The sequence below is a fragment of the Plecotus auritus genome (genome assembly GCF_963455305.1).
Source record: "Plecotus auritus genome assembly, chromosome: 7".
Classification (NCBI taxonomy): Eukaryota; Metazoa; Chordata; class Mammalia; order Chiroptera; family Vespertilionidae; genus Plecotus; species Plecotus auritus.
The window spans coordinates 130590815-130612616 of record NC_137774.1 but is presented as its reverse complement, the minus strand read 5'-3'; the positions used below and the strand labels follow the sequence as shown (position 1 = coordinate 130612616).

The window sequence follows — 21802 nt, the reverse complement described above, 5'->3', positions numbered from 1 at the left end:
GCATAAGCCAATATTCTCACAATTAATGTTGGATTCATTTATTTAGCAAATATATTTTTGATTGTCTATTATGTACCAGAAACTTTTCTATGCGGTAGAGAAGAAAATACAAAAATTTCTGCTTTTGTGGAGTTTAAATTCTAGTCAGACAATAACAAAATGGATGCATTTAATATAAAATATGTTAAGTGCTAAGGAGAAAATTAAATCAGGATGAGGATTGTGATTTTGGCCAGGGCACAGAAAAGGCCTTGGTCATGATATCCAGGGCAGTAGCTAAAGGGGGCGGGTGGAATCAAGAGAGTTGATTTTTTTTTTCTTAGATGAGAGAAATAATATCATGTTTGCATACTGATGGGAGTAAATAAGGAGAGGTGGAGGGAATATCCAGGTAATATACAGAGGTAAGGATTGCTGGAATACGTCTCAAAGTAAAGAGAAAATGGGATCAAATGAACAAGTGCAGGATTCATTTAGCTAGGAGCATGGGCATAATGACAGAAAAGAAGGTAGACTAAATGGACAAAGACACAGGAACATATCTAATTGCAGTCATGGAAACTTATTGTTGTTGATTAAATTAGTTGATTGATTAACCTGATTCTAATTAGATTTGAATTGTATCACACAATCTTGCTTTTGTACATCAGAGTTAAATTTCTTTTCATTTGGAGGCTATGCTTGTTTTACATTAGTGACCAATTTAAAATGAAATCATTCTTTAGTAATAAAATGTAATCAAAAGCTCACAGAGAAAATCTGTACTCTTTCCAATTTAAATATTCACAGTTTTTAAAAAATAGAATGGCTTTCGATTTTGTCCCTTATTCAGAGAATCTCACCAACCTTTGAGGTAAATGAAAATTATTGTTGAAGAGAAAATATATGGTTAAATTTGGGTATATGAGAATGGGTTCTTTATATGTTCAGTCTCTTTTAAGCAAATCTTTTTAAGTTACAATTGTACTCTTTTAAATTTGGCAAAATTTCTCTTCTCTTCAAAAATGTTCATTGCTTATTTTTTATTTTACATGGCATATTTTCTTTAACTCACATTGAGTTCACTATATATTTGATGTATAGGTCTCTTATTCTAATATTTTTGTATTTAATTGCTTTTGATAAGTTTTTTATGTCAAGAACTAAGATAGAAACTTTAACTATTCTTTTCCTTCTGCTTCAGTAAGAAATGTTCAGGAAATTAAATTTTGCTAAAAAAAATTGAACCTCAGTTCTAAAATACTTGATACTGAATTAAGAACTAGATTCCATAGATCTGAGGAAAAACATTGTATGTGCTAAACAGCAAAGTGAGCCTCCTTATAATTTACCATATTCCATGTTTTACTTTGTACAGAGATAAAGTACATTCTTAGGCCACATGTTTTTTTTTAATCACAGCTGTATCTTTTGGTATTTTACATGTTAATATATTGTGCTTTGGGGAGAGCTGTAGCAATTCCTTTCTCCATCTTTACTATATAATACTTATTCTTAGAATTCTCAGCCCATCCTCTGTGCCCCCACCTGGCCCCTCCCACTGCGGTCCCCTATCTGCCGGCAGCCCCGCTCCTGCCACCATGGCTCCCACGCACTGACGGCGCCAGCCCCGCTCGCACCCGCTGACGGCATGGAGCAATTGGGGACTGCATCAGCAGTGGGGGCAAGTGGGGCCAGCACCTTCAGTGCATGGGAGTGGCGGCTGCTGCCCCAATCGCCCCTCAGGAGCAGGGGGAGGTGGAGAAGCCCTTAGGGACAATCAGGGCCAGCAGCTGCCACTCACACCTGCTGACAGTGCTGAGCAATTGGGACCGGCGCCAGGTGCCAGCAGCAGATGCAAGCAGCGGCTCTGGTGCCGAATGTGAGCGGGGCTGGGGCCGGTGCCAGTAATAGGTGTGAGCAGTGGCTCTGGTGCTGGCAGCAGGTGCAAGAGGCGGCTGCCGGCCCTGCTTGCCCCTCACGAGCAGGGGGAGGTGGAGAAGCCCTCAGGGGCAATCAGGGCTGGCAGCTGGTGCTCGCACCTGCTGATGGCGTTGAGTGATCAGGGCCGGTGCAGACAGCAGGTGCAAATGTCGGGCCGGACCACGGCGCGAGAACAAAGAATATTCAGTAGCCACTAGAGGCTCGCCCTGATGACAGCAACTAGCACCCTGTCTTGGTCTGGCACTCCCACTCACCTGCAGCTGACACCCACCATGTTCCACTCTGCCACCTGCTGCTGATGCTCGCCATGTTCCACGCGCGCCCCCTGGTGGTCAGCACACATCAAAGTGACCGGTTGTTTGGTTGTTCGGTTATTCAGTTGTTCCACCGTTTGGTCTATTTGTGTATAAGGGTTTTAAATATATAGATTGCAGGTACATGTGTGCTTTTCCTACAATAAAAACAAGAGGAAAGGAACTTGATGGGATTTAATACAACACATTTACTCTATCTTTCAGAAAGCCATTTCTTTACATTGTGAAATGTGTAACTGGGTAGTAATTTTTATTATGCATTTTCATCATTAATTATTAAAATCACCAAATTTTTTCATTAGTTGTTCACATTGTTTTAAACTATTACTGCATGACAAAAAGAGGTTTTCAATGAGACTGAGATCATTCAGTGATTCCACAGTATTCATTCAAGAAAATAGTCTGTTTATTTTTATGCCTGTATCCAGAATTAGGGTAGTGATACTTTAATTTTTATGAATAAGCAATCTTTTTTATTACTTTATCTCTGAAGTTCAAATTTTTTTTCCTATCATTAGGATTATTGAGAAAATAACTAATAATATGTAGTCCAGTCTAATAATCTGCATCATGCTCATATGAACCACAGCATATGGTATGAAAAAAACCTTTATTCATTAGCAGTTTATTAACTAAAAGATCTCTAAAGTATTCTGAAATCTAAATATCACAGTCTGCACCACCCCACAAGTACATTTTGCATCTTTCTGTAGCAAGGTTTACTTTCTCTGTGTGAACTTCCAGAATTTTTAGATAGGTAGCAATGGTATTATAAACTTTATTTCGTTAGCTGTGACCTCATGCTAAGGCTCTAGGGATCATAGATATTTTACATTTTTCCCCGATTAAGATTGTGACAGAGACGGTGGTTACTGGGATTTCTATATATAGCTCAACCCCTCCATTACAAAGGAAGATGGGTCACTTGAACTCCCCATGTAGTTGGTATTAACGCCTGTTGCTTTAAAGATTTCCTAGTTAATCTGGGTTCCTCCTGCATCTAAAGTATTTTTATGGGTTGTTGTTTTTGTGTGTGTATGTGTGTGTGTTTATTTAATGGAAACCTGTTAGGTTATTATAGATATTATGAAACAACCTTCACTGCAAGAAACCTTCTGTTTCTTTGGATAAAATCAAGGTAACACCTGATGTCCATGGTTGTGGAGAAGCTACAAGTTGAATTAGGTCCCCTGAGTAATAAATCTCACCAAAATATATAGAGATATAAACATAATTAATATAGCAGCTAAGTGCCAGACTACCAGTATTACATTTAAGTTGCCTGTCATTTGCTCCAACAATATCTGATATAATAAAAAAATAATTTATGGTTATGTATTTTTAAATATTTTTCATAATAATTTGTATTATAATAACAGTAGAATTGTATGTAAATACAGTTTTCCAATGCATATGAATATTCTAAGAATTTTAGCCATTTTTAGAAAACATTTTAGTTGTAATTCAAAATGCATGTGAATATTTAGTGGAAAAATTGGGTTTATTTCATAGAAATGGAATCTTTCTTATGAAGAATTTGAAAATTTACTTGGCTCCTAATTAGCCATCATAAGAGGAATTATTTTATTATTTTTAATTTTTTAAATAATATTTTTTGAATTGTAATTATTTCTATTAGTAGAAATTGGCAATATTTCTTACAAGTAGAGACCAATGAAATCAGCCTTCCTAAAAATACAAGTAGGAAAAATATTTATTCTAGAATTTTTTACCCTTCTTAGCTTCATATGAAAGGTGCACAACCACTAAAAACAAATAAAATAAGCTTTCTTGCCACTTTCCTGCATAATTATTAGTTTGAGATTTAGCACATTAGTTTAATTAGTCCTGCTACTTAACCAACAGGAAGGCCTCTGTGTAACTGTTATTAGTAATTTAGGCTTCTGCTTAGTTGGTGGGCTTCCTGAAAGGAAGTGTGATTATAGAATAGCCTTTTTGAAAATAAATGAATGGCTATGTCACACAGTTGATGAATGCTGATATAGTAGCTTTTAAAAATAGAGCAGAATCCAAAATTTCTAAGTATCAAAGAGCTTGTTGCTTCGAACAGTGAATGTCTGCTCACAGAGGGGATAACAACATGTACTGCCAAAGAGATTACTCAGAAGTTTAGCTTTACAGTCACAGATTCTGCCCTTGATCTTATCCAGCTTGTATCATAGGCACTTTCATTTATAAATTCTGAATAAAAAGCTTGATTTAATAAAACCTACCACAAAACTAAAAAAGCAATTTGAATGTATTTCCTAGCAATTGTGGGCTTTTACACATTAGTAGTAGTATTGCTGAGGAATGACATTTTAAACTTGAGAAATCTAGATCTCCTATAGTTCTAGATCTTCTATGTAGTTCAAGTTCATTATTTTTCAGATGAAGGAACAGAGGCGGCCAGAAATGTTAAGTAGATTACTGTTGGTCACTCAAGAGAAAAAAAAAAATGAGAAAGTATTTGCCTTCTGTAACAATAAATTAACCACATTTCACATCTCTTTTGAGATACTGTAAAAACCTAAGAGATTTCGTAACACTGAGTAAATCACCATGGATGCAATTGAATAATGAGAACACTTTTTCTCCCAAAGAGAAGAGAGGTCTTATTTGTATGTAAAATCTCCAGAAAGATATTCAGCATCATCAGATTAAACAAATAGATAGCTTGGGGAGAAAATTGCAGAATGTATGTATTTCTATTGAGGTCTTCCTTCTATATTTTTTCAAATTGAGATATAAATGACATGTAACATTCTGTAAGTTTAAGGTGTACAAATGTGTTGAGAATAATGACAATATAATTTCTTAGCAACTTTGAAGTTTATAATACAGTATTGTTGACTATAATCAATATACTGTGCATTAATTTCCAGGATTTATTTATCTACTACGGTAGTTGCAAGTTTGTACGGTTAAACAACATTTCCCCAATTTCCCACCTCCCCAGCCTTGGTTAGTCAACATTCTACCCTCTGTTTTTACAAATTTGGCTTTTTAAAATTCCACAAATCAATGATAGCATACAGTATTTGTCTTTCTTTGTCTGACTCTGTATATTAATTTCTTCAGATTTTGACTTAGTGTTATTTACCTGAGAACTCTCAAATGTACCAATGGTTGTTAGCAAATCTGTGAATTTCCTTATAACCCCATTGCTAAAATATAACTGATCGAACCTCCTAAGCCATTATTTCTGCATCTTTATTTATTATTAGACAGACAAAAATAATTCTATTAATAATATTTGTCTCTAGCTATGGATGAATGAGGAGGTTGGCAAATCCTCTCCTTTAAAAAGTAACTAGATAAAAAAGAGAAACAAACATTTCAGTGTTCTGGAAATTGGCAAAAGGCAAATAGCAATATGAAGTGTTTATGCTTGAAAAATTGCTGAAATTCAGGTAAAAAAATGGGTCTGTGTAGTACTTGCCTAGGGCTGCCCCAGTGTTATCCCCCAGTCCCTCATTCCCTCAGCTTGGTCAGTATGGAAGTTTTGTCAAGACCTGGGAGACCATGAAGACTGGCAACTTTTATGCCTGGACCAAAGAGAGCTCACTCAATTATCAGTGGAAGTGATATCCACATCCAGCAGTGTTATTGGTGGAAGTAATGATCTTGACTATAGTTGTTAAGAGGGTTGGACCAATGGATGTTCTAACCTGAGGTTAGCCTGCTATGTGGCTACATTTGTACCATCTTGCTTCAAACATCTATGACGAGGATTTTACAGATATGGTGACTTGACATAAATAGTCATCTATATGCTATTTCAATGGGTAATACTTATATAAGAAAAATTATGTTGTCACATATTTAACTTAAACAAATTTTTTCTTTTGTGCATAACTTGTCAGAGTCTTTAATATGCTATTGTGCATAGTGAGGAAGGGTGCAATGTACTGTAAAACATTTCTCAAAATTATATGACCTTAGGGACTTTTTCAATGGATGTTATTATTTCATGCAACCCATGTGAGAAATCTTCTTTTAGATTATTTCAACTTGTATATAAATGAGGTGAGAAAGGGGGAAGTGTTTAAAAAAGGAAATACTTTCCCAGTACAGTCTCTATATGTCCCTGTTTTAAGAGAAGATGCACTAGATAGGAAGAGGATATAATCAAGGATATATTCTCAAAGAATAGTATGAACCCACGAGAATAATGTTAAATTTCAAAGCATAGAGTGACTTGCAGGAATTCTGGTAATAGTTTAAAATGATATTTTTACCATTGTTGTGGTCAGAGGACTGGTCTGAAAATGGACTTAGGACAAATGTTTGTTGATATAATTAATATTGATAGTTGAAAGAAACACTACATAAATGCTGCTTAATTTGATCTATCTCAAAGGGAGTTCTTAACCTCTGGTTCATGAAGAATGTTTAATGAGGGCATCAGTGAGCCCTTCAGAATTATGTATGCATGTATTAGTTTGCTAAGACTTCTGTAACAAAGCACCACAAACTTGGTGGCTTAAACAACAGAAATATATTGTCTCATGAGCTAGAAGTCTGAAGTCAGGGTGTCATCAAGATTGATTCCTTCTGAGGGCCATGAGGGAAGGATCTATTCCAGGCCTCTCTCCTAGGCTTATCACTGAACATCTTATTGGTGTCCAGATTTCCTCTTTTTATAAGGATTAGGGCCCACACAAATGACCTCATTACTTGATTACCTCTGTAAAAAGGTCACATTCTGAGGTACTGGTGATTAGAACTCCAAAATATATTTTGGGGGGAATACAATTCATCCCGTAACAATGGAAATGTATATCTGCAAAAGAGACCATGTTCCAGAAAATATTCAAAACCATTTATCTTAGAGAATAGTGTTGAACCCAAAAAGATAGAATAACACTTGTTGACAGAAAATGGAAACTTATAATAAATGACAAGATGAGAAGAAAAAATAGTATTCAAATGGAAGCTGAGTCACCTCTGTCAGTACATTGGACTGGAGGTTTGTCTAGAGCTGCATTGTTCAGTAAGGTAGCCACTAGCTATATGAGGCTATTGAACAGTGGAAATGTGGCTAGTCTAAATTGAAATGTTCTGTAATTATAAACAACACATTGGATTTCACAAATTTAGTGTAAAAAGAATGTTATATATCTGATACATTTCTATATTAATTATGCATTGAAATAATATTTTGGATATATTTAGTAAAATTAAATATTATTACTAGTGTTAACTTCATTTGTGTGTATTTTTTACTTTTGAAATGTAACTAATAGGAAATTTAAAAATCTATATGTGACTCACATTATGTCTCTATTAGACACACTGATCTTACTGTTCGAGAAAGTTCCATGTCATGCTGATTATGTGATTCTATAATAGATTTATATGATTGTGGAAAAGAAATCAAATTGTACTACCAAGTGTCTATGAAACTTTTAACGTAAGTTCATGAGATCTATAGGTGGATATGAGTATTTTATACCTCAGAAATACAAAAGATGTTGCACTGTTGCTGTTTTTTATTAATTGTAGTAAAGCAGACTTAAGGAAGCCTGCATCATTTAACAATTTGTCCTCAGAAAATGAAACTAAACATTTTTACTGGTCCTGTAAAACTGCAAACCATGACCCAGTTGAAACAAGAGATGGAGAAATGCAGCAGCAATCTCTAAATCAGCTGAATGTCTGTAAGGTAACATGTAGGATTCTCATCTCTCTGTAATTGTGATAGGGATCTATACCACATATAGCACATCTGGTTCCTTGAGGCATTTCATCAGCATCACCTATAAGCAGTAGTTAAGATCAAAGGGATAGAGAAGGTTACCAGTGATGAGGTTGTAGAATGTACCATCCCACCAACATTGACATGATACTTCTGAAACTCTGAGGGTCTAGGGATGTGTGAAGGATAGATATCAGCAGGCTTGCTAAGCAGATTATGAATGATGCAATGGAAGAGAACAGACAAGTAGGGTGGGCAAAAGAAAGACTCAAAGTGAGACCCTAAGTGTCAGATTCAAGCCTTGTAAAACATCTGGAAAGCTGGGAAATAGAAGCTTCAAACATATACACTCAGGATTTTGTGGGGAGAGGGGAAGGGTTATACAGTTTGGGGGATTACAGAACAGAAAAGAATTTAGGGTATTGCTGGGCATATTGTTTTTTAAGCACAATGGCTAGCCATATTAACAACCATATTATGTATTAATCTAAATGAATAACTTGGACTAAATCAGAGGTTGTAAACTGTTAATCCTTAGCATGATCCAGTTTACATACTTCGTTTTTCCTTTGGTGATATCATGCTTCAAATAATAAATTTGAATGCATTTAAACAGGGCATAGGTTCCCTAGTTTTCTGTAGTTTTCAACACTGTCCTTTGTTAGCAACTTATAGTTATTCTTTGTAATGTCTGATAATCTTTGTCTTTTAACTGGAGTGAGGATTAAAATAATTTGTAGTTCATGTAATTACTTATAGATTTAGATTTAGCTCTACTGAGATACTATTTGTTTTTTATTTTATTATTCCAACTTTCCATCCTTATTAACTTGTTAATTATTTATTCTTATATTTTTGTTTTAATGGCTACCCTAGAAATGGCAACATACATATGTGACCTGCTATAGTCTAATGTAAATGTAGCTTTCATACTTACTAGATAATGCTAGGACTTTAGGACACTTCAATGCCACTTAACCATCACTTTTTTGCATTGTTGTAGCATGTATTTAAATCTTCCATGTATTGTAGACCTCATAAAGCATTAGTATTGTAGTTTTGAAAAGTCAATATTTATGTTTATTCACAGCTTTACCTTTACCTTGTTCTTTATTCCCTTTTGCATTTTGTGTTGTCATTGGGGGTTATTTTCTTTTATCCTATAGAACTTTCTTTAATATTTCTCTTAGTGCACAGTTAGCTTTCAATAAATTCTCTTGGTTTTAGTTTTGTGAAAGCCTGCAGTTTTGAAAAGAATTTTGCTGGTATAGATTTCTAAGTTAACAGTTGTTCTTTCAGCACTTTGAAGTTGTTACTCCATTGTGTTCTGGCTTTTTTGTTCCTATTAAGGAATTGTCTCTTTGAAATTAATGTCTTTTTATTCTTGCTAATTTTATACTATCATTTTAGTGTTTAATAGCTTTTGTCTGATTTATCATAATGTGTGTGTGTGTGTGTGTGTGTGTGTGTGTTTCCTGCTTGAGATTTATAGAGCTTTCTGAATTGGTGGTTTGAAATCTTTAGTCAGTGTTAGAAAATTATTGGCCTGTAGTTTTTCAAATATTGATTCTATCCTGTTCTTTCTCTTCTCCCTTTCTGGGAATTCAATTACACTAATATTAGACTTTTCCATATGTTAGAGTTTTCACTATGTTCCATACATTCCTTATGGTCTTTTCCATAATTTCAATTTTTTTAGTTTTGTGTGCTCCGGCTGATATTTTTTTCAACTGATCTACTTTGTTTATTGAAATTACCAACCTTTTGGTTTGGTCCTTATTCATTTTCCTTCTATATGATGAGTCAAATAGGCATGTATATTAATCTACTTTGAGGGTATGTATCCCTTGGTTGTTGGCTGCTTGAAGGTGGTGGTCTCTTATAGTACCTGGTTTATTCAGTGTCTTGCAAATCAAAGGAATGTGATAATTAAAATAATTAGTGAATTTGACGTATGTGTGTGCTTCATATTGATTTACTGATGGCAGATGTGTGTATGGTATTTTGAAAGTGTTTTTACCCCATTCATGACACATTTCAAATGTAAAAGTGCCCAAAGGAGCATTAAGCATGTTGTAGTCATATACTTAAAGCAGATGTAGTAACTGAATGCCTCCAAAGGGTGATTAAAATAAACAGAAACAACTCCAGAATTTAAATAATATAGTTTATTCTTTCCACGTATTTTGATATGGCACATCATTGTTCATCATTGAGGTGGGTGTTATGGCCTTATGAGGGAATTGAGAATAGTGTAACAGTATGAATGGGAACTTTTTAAGAACTTATTCTGTGAGCTGGACTTGAGATATGAGGCTTTGATATATACCTTGCTACTCTCAGGCATTACAATGGCAAACACTGTGATGACTATAAGATGCATTAACTAAGATTATACACATCCAGTCTGAACTCTTTCTTCATTATATCACTTTGGTAACAACAAGATTTTTAAAACTGCTGGGACCAGTAGAAGTGACAGTGTTGATGGTGAATCAGGAATGATCTATTGGTAAATCAAAAGACCAGTGATGGGTTCGGAAGAAGATGCTGGATGACCTGCTTTCAATGCATTTCCAATAGTTTTCCTTTGGAAAAATTATGGTTAAAATTGAATACCAACAGGAAGATAAATTGGGCTAGAGAAATACCTTCTAAGAAATTATGTTTATTCCATTAAAACTATTCCAGAAGACAAATGTTAAAATATTCTTGAGTTTTATTAACAAATAAGTTTGCAAAACACTGTGTGAATAAAAATTAAACATTTTCTTTACTTCTAAATTGATCAATCTTTACTATGGCAATTAGTATGCATTTTTTATCTTATTAAATAATGAATACAGCATGCACCATTTTCCACAGTTCAACATTTGCATTATTATAAAGTTAATTTATTTCCAACAGAATGTGAGATTATTGAAAATTAAATAAAGTGCATAACAATGTTTGATATACTTTTCAATTTGCCATTCTATACTCGAATTAATTTTGTTAATATAAAATTCAGTCTTTAATAAACAATGTTTACTGAAATAGAACTTCCTTACATTTCTCTGTGCATTTATCTTTTCTTTATTCACTTTTAATGGTTATTATGTTTCATAGAGATATTTGTAGCATACTTGGTTTGGAAGTATAAAATTATGAAGTTCGGTAAGAAAGATTGCATTTTAAAATAAAAATTTTAATAATAATTTTTAGAGATTTAAAAAATAATAAATAGATTTAGTTTACTTGACAAAACTCAGACTAATTTCTTTTTAAAAAATATTTTTATTAAATTTTAGAGAGAAAGGGAGAGGGCTAAAGAGATAGAAATATCAATGAGAGAAACATTGATCAGCTGCCTCCTGCATGCCCCCTACTGGGGATCGAGCCTGCAACCCAGGCATATGCCCTGATGGAGAATCAACCAGTAACCTCTTGGTTCCTGAGTTGATGCTCAACCACTGAGCCACATCAGATGGGCCAGGCCATGTTCTTTAGTAAACAACACAAATTTCAAAGGCTATTTAATGTGATTTTCTCTTTAAAAATTCTGAAGATTTCTTTTCATGATTTTTCAACTGCAAATCAAGCCTGCAGAGGAGCTCTTTCTCTGCTGTATTCTGGAACAGCTTCCAAAGTAAAATACTAGATATTATAACTTGATGTAATTTCCATTACAAAGGAGGACAGAAATAATCATTTCTTTTAAAAATTTAATTGCTTGATAAATGACAACCTTTTTTAAAATACTTTATTTTATACTCAAAGCTAAACAAAACATATAAAAAATAGCATCTGATAGTTATATGGATAACCTCTCATAGACATGCTGTCAGTTGGAAAGTCTGTTTTCAAAGCCAAGTGCTTACAGCTCATGTTACAGAGAATGTGATTGACAGGTCAGAATACCATTGGCATTCTCATTGTAACTCAAAAGCAGAAGCGTGTTGCCTTAGAAACAAAACAAAGATGCCATCATTTTATTAGCATCTTTCTATTTCTTGACTTCATGCTTAGTTAGAAACAAAAATTTTTTTAAAAAAAATAGGTAAAACTTTAAGAACTAATCTATGTTTTCACATAAAAGGATAATCTGACATCGCTTGAACCACCATCTCATGTAATTCTGAAGAGGAAAATTTACCTTCTTATAATAATTCCTTTTTGCTTAGAATTGCTTTTGTATTATATGTGCTTGTTTAAATATCACATTAAATTGTAACAACCCACATGTTTTAGATGCTCCCACATTCTAATGCTACTTTCTTATTTGAAGGTCGGCATCATAAAAATAAAATAGTGTTTGTGAGAGGCATAGCCTATTTTTTTTTTAAATATATTTTATTGATTTTTTACAGAGAGGAAGGTAGAGGGATAGAGAGTTAGAAACATCGATGAGAGAGAAACATCGATCAGCTGCCTCCTGCACACCTCCCACCGGGGATGTGCCCGCAACCAAGTTACGTGCCCTTGACCGGAATCGAACCTGGGACCCTTCAGTCCGCAGGCTGACGCTCTATCCACTGAGCCAAACCGGTTTTGGCGAGGCATAGCCTATTTTAATGGAGAAGATTTACGTTGTGAGCTGAGAGCTCATGTCTGATCTTCCTTTAATTATTGTGGATCAGGATACCCTTTCTGAACCTCTACAACAGGCAGGGATTCTGAAGCTGTATAGTAACTATATATATGAAAGTATTTGCACTCTGTAGAACACATGGACTAGTATCTTTCTAATCAATGTTATTCTTTTAAGAAGGAATTTATAGATTCCAAAGAAATTTTTAGATACCATTTTCTTTTTTTTCCATACTTCTGTTCTCTATTGTAAAAGGTAGCTGAGTTGAGTTCGTGTTATTTTTGCATCACCCAGCACAGTGCCTGCACACAGTACATGGTAGGATTTTTAATACTTGTTCATTAAGTGGTGAATGAATTCTTCACAGTATAATTAAATATATTTGAGATGAACACAATAAATGAAGTTTAATTGGATTGTTTTAAATTCATTTTCCTGCCATGTTGTTTAAATACCATTAGTAAAATGTGGACAAATTTGGACTTTCATTGTTATTATCTGGCATAAAATCAGGACTGACTCAGAGTTTATTTTAGCATCATAATATTGCTAAACAAAGCTCTGCTGTTATGACTTTTATTTGGCGCAATTTCCTACCTATTTCAGAAGGATAAATTATGGTTTATACTAGTTGTTTTTCTCTTAGCTTCATAACACTTATTTAAACTTTGTGTTATATCCAAATTAGCCTAAAAGACTCCATTCATTCTCTGTTCTTTGGCTGGCGTGCCACTTACTTACAGATTCATTGACTATGATTGATTATAAACTGCCTGTGAGACCCACTTATACGGATTCCTCATTTGTTAGAGTTTAAATGAGTCACAATTCCCTCTGCTATTGGACTTGACAACGTGCAATAAGGTGTTTTTAATGACTTTCTCTGCAAAATATACTCCTTTCATCTGCAGGTCAGCCCAGTTTAAATCTCTGTTTTGTTGGACACTACCCCAAAGAAAACATTTATTCTTCATTATTTTTTTTGTTCCATGAAACCATATCCAAAAATATTTTAAAAGCCAGAGTGCAAACTAATTATGCCGCCATAAAATATTTTCACAAACATAAACAGTTACAATATTCTACATCAACCAATTCACCAAAATCACCTTTTACATTTAGTACAGTTCTTATAAATTAAAAAATGCACAACAAATGCCACTGATGTAATTAGTTGTGTATTTGCCTGATTGTGAACTCCTTTAGAAAAGGGATAAAACCACGGTTTATACTCTTGTATCCCAGAATCAGCACAGTGCTTTACTTAATGGGTAACCAAAATTTTTGGGTCAGATTGAACTGTCCTAATACTTCCATAAAAGATCTATGAAAAATCTTACTAGGAAGTTACACAGAGGTCTTTAGTAGAACTGTGGCCTAAAGTTAAAAACCAGGAGCAGAAGCTGAGCTGTCAGGTAATTCTCAGGTGGCTGGGTGAAAGACAAGGCATTAGAGCATTAGGACTTTCATCTGAAATGACTTGTTCAGTTTGGGGTTAAGAACTGAATTTGTGGAGTTTTGTCCAAATCCATCTAGATAACCTCTTATCCCCCTTTCAAAATAATAGGATGCCTAGGATTATTGTAATGAAATCTTGTTCAAGAACAAGGTGGTTGAGTCTGCTAAGTTTCTGGTCAAAAAGAGTAGTGGGAAAGTAAACGAACATTAATTTTGTGCTGCTCTGTATGGGATGCTGGGCTAGGTGCTTTACATAATTTATTTAATCTTGACCACCATCAATATCAGGCCTTATAGCTCTCAATTTCAGAGAGGTTAAGTAATTTGTCCAAGGTTATGCAATGAGTAAGTGAAATAGCCAACATTTGAACTCATACTGAACTCATATTTGATTGGCCAAATTAGTAACTCATTTGTGGCTGATAAAGCCTGTCTTACGTAATTATGCACTGTTATTTAGGCTCTTTTACTATTAAATAATAACTGTATTTGATTGTTAAACAATCAAATCTTAACTCTTTTATGTGGGTGAACTGACAAGGTTTAATGTAAAGAATATTGAAGTAAAAAAAACGATATTATCACCCTACCTGGTTTGGCTCAGTGGATAGAGCGTCGGCCTGCAGACTGAAGGGTCCCAGGTTTAATTCCAGTCAAGGGCACATGCCCAGGTTGCGAACTCGATCACCAGTAGGGGCATGCAGGAGGCAGCCGATCAATGATTCTCATCATTGATATTTCTCTATCCCTCTCACTTTCTCTCTGAAATCAATAAAAAAAAAAAAAAGTATTTTTTTAAAAGAACTAAAAAACAACAACAACGATATTGTCATTTAGTATCTGGAAAATAAAAAGTTACTGAGACATCATTTAAAACTCAATTAGATGTACAGAAAAGGCCAATCTGTAAAGAACCCTTCATAGTTTAATAAGTCTGATGTCAATATAAATTGTACTTAGTTCTTAAACTTTGACTTGGATAACCACATGTTCTTATGTCTGTCTGTGCTGTAGGCAAATGGAAGTACCCAAGTGCTTCTGGTTTTCTCTGGAAGAGAATCCAGAGAGAGAAGAGCCTCCTCTACTCTTCCTCATCCTGAGATTCTAAGATTACTATCCTATATAATAAAAGCATAGTATGCAAATTGTCCCCTCGACCAGGAATTTGTCTGGGAGTTTGACCAGGGGTCAGGGCCAGCTGGGGGAAGGGAGGGAGGCCCCAGCCGGCAGCTGGCAGCTGCTAGGGACCTTACCAGTGCATGAATTTTGTTCACTGGGCCTCTGCTAGTTAATAATTTACATCCCTTTTGAAGCGTTAATTTGGTATAATGTAATTGATCTTTTGCTTATTGACTGACTCTTTAGGGAGAACTCATCCTTTCCCAGGAAAGGACAATGGTCTCTTGCATGTGTGTATTATCCAGAAACGTTTACTTCTTAGAACTTCTGTTAAATTGTGATATATGCCACAATTGTTTACACCACTATGGAAACCTAGTTTTTAGCTGTAGTTACCAATATCTTAGTTCTCTGATCAAGGCATTTTTTGCTAACTTCTCTGCATCTAATTTTTCTCATCTGTAAAATTTAAGGAGAAAATTAAATAACCACAAATTCAGTCAGTTTTCTAATGCATTTAAAGTCTATTGTTTATTCTTTAATGAGGTCAGGTTGCCAGGAGGTAACTCTAATGCTATTTGGTAGAAGCGTGTTCCTAGGTTTTCGTCTACCTATTGCCATCAGAATAATTCTGAAAGGAATTATATACAGTAAGCAGCTCAATGATTAAATCATAGTTTTATTTTCCTCCATCTGATTTTTGGGAAGCCCTATGGTATTTGATAATTCTACCTATCAAAAGTGTAACTAGAAATTCAGTCAAGAAGAAACTTAAAATGGTTATAAAATTTATCATCCTGGGCAATAACATTTCTCCTATCTCCAGGAAAATGTTTGGTTCACCTTATTTATATTGCTAAGGGGGTGCTATATTAATGGAAATTATATAGTTTTAAAAATATTTAAATTTAAGCTTCTTTAAATACAATTTTTATATTATATATTAATTATCACTTGATATTATTATTCTAGTAGCCCAATGCTTGAAATTTACAAGGGGCTCAGCCCTCACAGCCCCTACTGCCTCAGCCTTTGCAGCCTAGCTGTATTGTGGGCCCATGGCCCCGCCCACTGGTCTTTCTGCTGTCCAGTCTAATTAGCATATTAGCTCTTTATTATATAGGATATAATGTAATATAATACCTGTCATACTCAATAAAAATTAGCTGAATATAGCATTTTTATTATACTACTAGAGGCCTGTTGCATGAAGATTCATGCAAGAATAGGCCTTCCTTCCCCTGGCTGCCGTCACCGGTTTTCCTCTGGCACCTGGGACCCAGGCCTTCACTCCGGCTGCCACCTTCCGCCTTCACTGCGGCCGGAGCCTTCAGTATTCACTCCGGCCAGAGCGCCGCTCCTGTAGCTCCCTCCACCCCCTGCCCTTCCCCTCATAGCAGTCGTCCTGCCCCACCCAGCTGCTCCACACCTATGTATGCAAATTGACCCGCCAACTTTGTTGGGTTAATTTGCATACTTGCTCCTGGTTGGCTGGTGGGCGCGTTGTGGAGGTGTGGTTAATTTGCATATTTCTCTTTTATTAGTGTAGATTAGTGGTGGTGGTGGTGATGGTAAGAGTATTACTGTTAAATGCAAATAAATATTACTCTTTTACTTAAATTTTCAGAAATATTTAAAAATATGCTAATATTCATTCTAGTAATTCACATATTTTAAAAATATTCCTGGAATTTAATCTTAGTAAAATTTGGTAAGAGACTTATGAAGAAATATAATGGTGGCTTTCAGTAAATAAGATCTTGCCTGATGAACAAGGACTTTTGATTTTGGGATGGGATTTACCAGGCTTCAGAGAAATGTGAGTTGGTAGGCTAAACAATGAGCCTTCGTACCCCCAGCCACTTTCAAAATTTGGACAAAGCTGCTGTGCTCTAGTAATTCTTTTCATGCTTATTTGGGTCAATAGATGTTACCAAATACTCACAAAGCTCTTTCTTTAGTAAATTCTCTAATTTTCAGCCTTATTTTAAATAACAAAAATAAACATTAAAGAATGAGGTAGAAAAGTGTAATAATAAATACTATTAGACACAGTGTTCATCTATGTGTATATATGATGAATAAGAGAATTATATTTGCAAAGTGATTTTGATGAAGTTGAAATTTTATTTCTTCCATGAATCAATTTAGTTTCATCAACATAGCAAGCTTAGGTCATACCTTTTAGCTATATGGTTCTCAGGTTCATAAGTAATAAAAAAATGAATCCATTTTATCAGGATTGTAAAAGTTTTCAAGATACAGACTTTAAAGTGTAAGGAGCTAGGCAAAATAGGGTTAACTTTTTCTTTTAAGAAATGGTTAGTTGCTAGGAGACAACAAATAGATGTAGATATCAAAGCTCATAAGTAGACTGGTATCTCTTTAGAAAAGATGTTTAATTCCTGCTCACACTAGACCAGTGGTCGGCAAACTCATTAGTCAACAGAGCAGCAAACCGTGGCTTTCGAGCCACATGTATCTCGCGAGCCTGCAGTTTGCCGACCACTGCACTAGACTATGCCATTAACGATTAAATGCCTAATGATTCTATTTGCATGAATTTTAAATTTTGTTGGGAAGAGTACAAATGATTGGACTGTGAAAGAGAATCGTGTGTTAAAAAGCATCAAATTAATTTATTTACTCCAGTATTTGTTAAATGCCTGTTAGGTATTGGGCCTAATATCTGGTTCCAGGGATCTCACGTTAAATGTCTTTTCTTTTAGGAATTCAGCCTGTATTTGAGGAAAGAAATATCTAAACATTTAATTTCAGTGCAAAGTAGCAAGTGTATGAAGTGGAAGTTACTCAATATATGTTCAGTGAATGAACAATTAATGAATAAAATTTAAAATGCTATGTAAGAAGTGAGATGAAGGTAAAAACTGAAGGAATGACTGAATCCATCTAAGATTTATACACAGAATTGGTGATGTTTGAACTGTACATTAAAGAGTAAGTAGAAGAGCTACAGAGAGAGCAGGCCGAGAAGGAAGCACAGAGTATTCCAGGTAGAGAGAATAACATGTGCAAAGGCATGAAGGTGTTTTTTTAAAAATGAGTAAAAGAATAGGAAGGGAGGCAGCATGGTGAGAAATGAGCTGGATAGGGAGCGATATAATTGCACTAATCTTTTAGGAAGATAAAGGTCATTAGAGTGTGGAGGATGGACCATAAAGAAGAACCCAGAAGGCAGCAATGAATTAAAAGAATATTGAATTAAAACAAGAGAAAATAGTGTCCTCTGAGATGGAGAGCGGAAAGATTGAGAGCTATTTAGATCTAGAGTTAACAGAACTTGATGATTTATTCCCCATGAATGGGAGCATTCTGACTTTTTAGGTTCCTATCTTAAACTACCGTGTTTCCCCGAAAATAAGACAGTGTCTTATATTAATTTTTGCCCCCAAAGACACGCTAGGTCTTATTTTCAGGGGATGTCTTATTTTTCCATGAAGAAGAATATGGTACACATTTATTGTTAAATGAAAATAAAGGAAATTTATTACCTGTATACAGTACGGTAGTACAGTAGTTGTCAACACAAACCAGACAAACTGTGAATCCTACAGTATCAAGAATTTACTCATTTATTCAATGACAATCATGTCATCATCTTCTGGAACATCATCATAACAATCCAATTCCTGAATTTCCTGGTGAATTTCTTGTGACTCCATTTCTTTCAGAATCAGTGGACCAAATCTCTCATGTTTAGCAATAGCACTGTCTTTAAATGAGTACTTCTTGTCAAGGTAGCCTGCTCGCAGTGCATTTGCAATGCAACTGTCAGTGATTTTCTCCCATGAATTCTTCACCCAAGTCACAACTTCTTGCAGTTTAGGTTTCACAAAGTTTCCACGCTGATTTTCTCCATTCTATTTTCAATGTAGTCATTAATTTCCATGGACAAATTGTCTTTGAATGGCTTGTTTATTGCAATATCAAGAGTCTGGAGATAGGCCGTCATTCCTGCGGGAATCATTATCTGATCTATTTTTCTTTCGTGAAGAAATGTCTTCATGTCTTTAGCGCGGTGAGTGCTGGCTGCATCCCAGACTAGCAGACCTCTTTGGCTCCCTCGCATAACAAGCGGCAGCATTAAATCGACCCACTTCCTTATAACTGCTTGTGTGGCCCAGGCTTTTTCAGTTTCAGGAATAAAAACGCCCAAAACACGTTCAATCTTTTCCTTCTTGCCCTTAGAAATGATTAAAGGTGGGATTTTAGTGCCATCCAGACGAATTGCCAAAATACAGGAAACAGGTGCACTTTCGTAAGCAGTGGAGGGAATGTACGCTAAGGAGGCACCCCGCTGTTCAATTGTTGTTTGAGATGATTGGCCCATAAACACTGCAGTTTCATCCATAGCAATCATGTTGGAAAGATTGTATTTAGAGAAGTCAGCATCATCAATAAAGGACTTGAATGCAAGTGCTCGCTTAATAACTTGAGTATCTTCCAACCTAAACAATGTTGTAGATCTTCTTAAAGACAGTTCACTTCGCTGAAGGAAATGATCCAGCCAGTGTTGTGATGCTTTGAAGTCTTCGGGGGCTATGTCAAACTGTGGTGCCATTGCAAGGGCAAATTCTTGAATCTGAGCCCTATTCACAACCAAAGCCTTTGCTCTCCTGTCAACAACCCATTCACAGATCAGGTCTTCCAGCTCGGAAAATAATGGTTGCCGACCTGATCCACACTTGCGCTTTTTAGCATTTCCCTTGTCCACTTGTTCAATGAGGTTACCATACTCTGCTCACCATTTTCGGACCAATCGGATACTCAACATCTTCTCTTTGCAGAAAGCAGTAAGATTTTGGCCCCAAGAGTCTTCCACGATTCCTTTCTTGTACTCCACGGAGTAGCTTTTTCTTTTTGCGCTCATTTCTAGGGGTAAAAAAAAAGGAATTGGGGTATCAAGGTGGGGGGAGGGGGATCACTCAAAATGACACAGGGGGGATCAGAGGGGGGAATCAAAATGGCACAGGAGAATCAGAGGGGGGATTACCATTTTAGTAACTCCTTTTGATCCTCCTGTGTCATTTTGATTGCCCCTTCTGATCCTCCTGTGTCATTTTGATTGCCCCCTCTGATCCTCCTGTGTCATTTTAAGTGATCCCCCTCCCCCCACCCCTGTGCCACTGAACACCTTCACCAGACATCCCCCCTACCCCTTTATCAGACATTTACCCCCTGGGGCCTGCCTGGGGACTGTCACTGGGCTTGCTGGGGCCTGGATCTGGGCTGGAGCAGGGTCTGCCACTGACTGAGAACCTTCAGTCATCATGAAGGCGGCCGCGAGCATCAGGTAGTGTCACCAGAGACAGACCAGCACTCACCACCTTCGCCGCGTCCTGTCCGCTGTAATCCTCCTGTTCTTCTACGCGCATCTGCGAAAGTCTCCTCCTCTCTCCCGCCCCGCGTTCACCGCTCACTCCGACCTCCGCTCCGCCTCCACACAGCAGTGACGTCAGGACTCCGCGTAACGTCACTGGTTGCTAGATGCCAGTTGGGGCGGCCCTAGCGACCAGTTTACGGTAAATTAATGTTCATTCTGAGACAGAGCCTGGGGGCCTTATTTTCGGGGGATGCCTTATATTTCACTCAGAAGGAAACCTGTAAGTAGGTCTTATTTTCGGAGGATGTTTTATTTTCGGGAAAACACGGTAGTAGATAGATGGTAAGACTAGTAATCAAACTAATGGTTTAAAATTTTTCACATATGAATTTGTGCTTTGGGGACCTCAGATAAAAAAAAAATCCCATAAATAGTTGGAATTTTATCCAGAGCTAAGAAAGCACACTACTGTAGATTCTGTCATAGTTAACAGCAGCATAAGTTGGCAAGGTCACCAAGGAGAGCCAGTACTGTGAGATACTGAGAGTCCTTACACATGACCCTAAGGGCCCTGTCAGAAAAAACAAAGATTATTTTTGAGGGGTTTCTAAGGTAACTCAAAATAAGTAATACAGATGTGTGAAAACCAGTATGTATATTTAATTGGTATCTAGTGACTATCCCACAGGACTTCCAAAGAGTGATTTATGTTAAAATTTCAACAATACAAAGGAAATAAAGAAAATAAAATTTTGAGTTGTTACATTTTTAGATTAATGCATTTGTTAAATAATTGCACTCATATTATTTATTTTAAAATCCAAGAGGTACAAGTTTACATGAATCTGTTTCTTTTGTAATGAATATAGTGTACTGAATTAATTCTGTTAAATAGAATAATACCCAGTTCCAGTTCATGGATCTTTATTTTTTTCATCTCAGAAGAAGGCTTTCTTTTTCAAAAATGCTTTATTATTCTACAGTAAGGTTTTCACATTTTTACTGAGCCTCACAGTAATATATTTCATATTTCAACGAGCATACACATTTGCATGTGTGTGTAAAACTGGCATACATTTTATGAAATACTACTTACTCTTGCTTATATCTCATGAGTATTCTCTAAGATTTTATTTTTTAAATCTGGTTACCATCTACTTAACTTATTTTATAACACAGTAATGGGTCACTGCCTGCAGTTTGAAGAACTCTGGCCCAAGACATTATTTGATATCCCTAATGTTTCAGTGTTTTGCCTTATTGATGCTTATTTTCTTACCTTCACTAACTCTCTTCTATGAGATTGTAAACAGGTCTGATTCTCATTTATCCTAAAAAATAAAAAAAAAAACCTCTATCTTGCTTGTTCTACT

General features: G+C 35.8%; 1 protein-coding gene across 6 annotated transcripts in view; it reads left to right on the top strand.

Annotated features, from left to right (window-relative positions):
* Nucleotides 1-21802, top strand: part of XRCC4 (X-ray repair cross complementing 4) — a 211978-nt gene that overhangs the window by 98325 nt on the left and 91851 nt on the right. The window lies entirely within an intron of this gene.